Genomic DNA, 3,577 nt, shown 5'->3' on the forward strand with positions numbered 1-3,577 from the left:
TGCCCAACCCTGTTCCTGGAGATCGATCTTCCTGCAGAGTTTAGTTCCAACCCTAATCAAACACACCTGTCTGTAATTATCAAGTGCTCCTTCAGATCTTAATTAGCTGGTTCAGGTGGGTTTGGTCAGGGTTGGAGTTGAACTCTGCAGGAAAGTCGATCTTCAGGACCAGAGCTGAGCGCCCCTGTACTACTGGATACGTTGTACTGCTAATTTATGCTGTCTAAACCATGGGAAAAAACGTGTGGAAGCTACTAAATCATATAGAGAAGGACTTAGTAAGCAGTAAAGGGAGCAATATTTTGACAAACTTTAACAGAAGTTAATAGGTGGTACGAGCAGTATTAATTAAGATGTTAGCCTAATATTTCACCTGCCTGACCGGAAATGAAAGAACAAACACGAATGTTGTCAAGATTCTTGCCCTGGAGAGAAGGGTATAACTGCAGCCTGGAGATCTCCAAATGGGTGCGGGAACTCCAAAATGGGGTGGGAGCTCCAAAATAGGGAGTGGCTTCCTCCCATTGACAGACAGGCGCATATACGCAATTTTTCCCCCAATCCACTTCAGTGCCCACTCCGCCCCACAGGTGATTCTAAAGGTTTTATTGGTTGTGTCAATCACAGTGTTGATTTCCTACACTATGCTGCACAAATTCTAACCCCTAAACCTACCCCACACCTGACCCTAACCTTAACCAGTGAAATTGACAGTTTCATTCCTGAAAGACTCAGTGCATTTAAATAAATCTTTTGACCGAATGATTCTCTGTCTCACTTAACTTATTTGCTGCATCCGAAAACTGGAAAATGCTGCTTTCGGAGGACACATTTTGTCGTCTTAGAATTATAAGGTTCTATCTGCATTCTGAGCACTTTTGAGATATTGAGCTTCAGAGTTTTTGCATTCCATAGACTGTAGATAGAACCATTTTGGTTTTCTAAAAAAAGGCACACAGATGTACACAGGTTACAAAAGAAACATCACATAATGTAAATAAGAATATGTGAATAACTCAAATTTGACAAAAATGTCAGATAGAACCTTATAATTCTAAGGTGACGATTTGAAGGTAGGAAGGCATCGAGGCACATTCAAATCCAATGTTAGCTTCACTTCCTGTATCCTGAGATTTTGAAGGCAGCATAGATGTATCCTCTGCTGCCTTTGATATCCCACAATCCTGTGTGTTACATTCCAAAATGGTTGAGCGAAAAATACGGCAACTGAAAGTTGCGTTTGGCAGTCAGTTTGTGTGTAAATGTGTGTTTTTGACCAACTTTTTGCACTTTTGATGTTATTTCTAGTGAGAAATCAGTATTATAGTATTAAATTTTTGCTTAGTTATCACCAAAGCTCATTCTATTTTGTTGTAGGCCTAGATCATGAAATCATTACGCTGCTTCAGAAGCATGTCCAAAATCAGTTTCATGAGGTGCCTTTGTGCACAAACGCTGCCCGCAAAGTAATTGCCGATTAAGGTAGCAAGGCAAATCAGCTGCCTAGGTTTTCAAATGCAGCCAATTAGTGTCACTGTACTGGTGTTTCAGTGTAACCTGCAGAAAGGCTTACTAAAAACCTCAATTGCCAATGCATGGATGTACAGCCTGTTTAAATCCTGGATTTAATCTTAAATTTCACTTTAAGGTGTGCATTCATTTTCTGAGAATGACCTGTATTTTTAAGAGAGAACCCATGGTTTTAGTGGGCCAGCCTGACGATGACAGAAATTTTCCATCCTTTAAATCTTTGCATCCTTGACCTCAACCATACAGAAACACTGTCTTCAGAGAAATGACCTTCACATATTTTCCTAAATATGTTCACTGGCAAAATTTCAATAGTTTGATCTTATTCTATTACCCAAAACTGAGCATGCCGAAAGTAATAGACTACTACTACAACTACTTTTGATCAAGATATAAAGAAATTGGTTAAAAGCTATTGTAAGCATCTCGTTAACTCAAATTTATCTCATTTCTCCACAGAATTGTGCTGTTTTGGGTCTTTTTCAACTGTAGGAACAAAAAGCAAACTTAGTGAATCTGACTTTCAGTTCAGCGTTTTATAGATCTGGCAACCCAAGGTACAGCGAGTGGATCAGACTCCAGTGGAGATTGGCTTCTGTTCAGCTGGATGTTTATCTTAGTCCAGGACCACACTGAACATATGCTGAAAGGTAGCAAAGGATTACATCTGCGTTCATGAAAGTTAGATTATATAATCCCACTTTCCATGAAAATTAACCTATCTTGCTTTCCAAGAACTGAGATGTGGTAGATTATGTGGGCTTGAATACTGAAATGGCTGACACCAAATTTATTAATTGGGTAATTTTCCAATCATATAATGAATCTGAGCCCGTTTTTCTGATACTTATGACATAACAGCCAAAAGCAATTTGTGTGTGCCCTTGACTTACATCACTACACTTGAGCACAGACAAAGAGAGTTCAGAGTTCAGACATTATGTGAGTAGAATGACACTTAGTTCTGTATCCATTCAAGAGCGAAGTAGCATTGTAATTTATTATTATAGCCTATATCTTGTATTATCGTATTAAGTGATTATGTTATTATTTAATTAAAGTACTGTAACATTCTTTGTATTGAAAGCTTAGAAAGCATAAAGTCAGGTCAAACTAATTATAGTGACGAAATGTGGAAATATGCTAAAAACAGAGTGTGGTGCAGGAGGGAATCTGCATTTCTCACATACAACTCCAAATGAACTAAAGTTTATAAGGCTGTACAAAACAATAATACATGGATATATTGTAAATGGGACGTTAGAACTGCGAATGAACGCGGCTGTTAACGCCACTCTCACCTCGTAAAACCTAAAACAGATCCATTTTATTGTAAAACCACACATTCTTTTACATTTAGAGGCACATTCATTCCTCCCTTTACGCCAGTCACAGTACAACCATGTCCAGGTGAGTTTCTTTTTTTTTACTTATATAACAAGCCCCTTTTTCACAGTGAACCATGTTAGCTGTCAAAATTTCTCCTGGTTCAGCAAGTGGCCAACCTCTCCGAATGAAAACACAATTCCCACTTCCTATTCACTATTCAGAAAAACTTGTTCTGTTTGAAAAAATGGAAACATTGTGCCCTCTAGTGGTTCATGTGCACCTCATCTAACATTAAATAAATAAGGTAAATGACTTTTAGTGTTATTTCAATCATCAGTTTAATTATGTAAATCTATTTTAATATATTTGTATAAACTAATCCAAAACCTCAACATATTTGGTAATTTGTGGTTGTAAAACATTATCCAATCATTCTATATTTATGACCTATGATTTAGCCTAACCAAATATGTAATTAGTCATAAATCAAATTACTGAACAGTGGATAGCCAATCAGTTCTCTTCAGTCACGTCAGCCTGTCTGTCTCTCTATCAGACTTTGCTTTCTGTTTCCCGTGCCTGGAGAGCATTTTCCATTGATCAATCTCAGTCTTTTTTTTTTTTTGACTCATGCGAGATAAAGGGTATTTTTTTTAATGTAATCATATTTTTTGACATACACATTTTGTGTCTGTCATAGAGTAGACCTAGTCGGTTT

This window comes from Labeo rohita, chromosome 16 (assembly GCF_022985175.1).
Source record: "Labeo rohita strain BAU-BD-2019 chromosome 16, IGBB_LRoh.1.0, whole genome shotgun sequence".
Taxonomy (NCBI): Eukaryota; Metazoa; Chordata; class Actinopteri; order Cypriniformes; family Cyprinidae; genus Labeo; species Labeo rohita.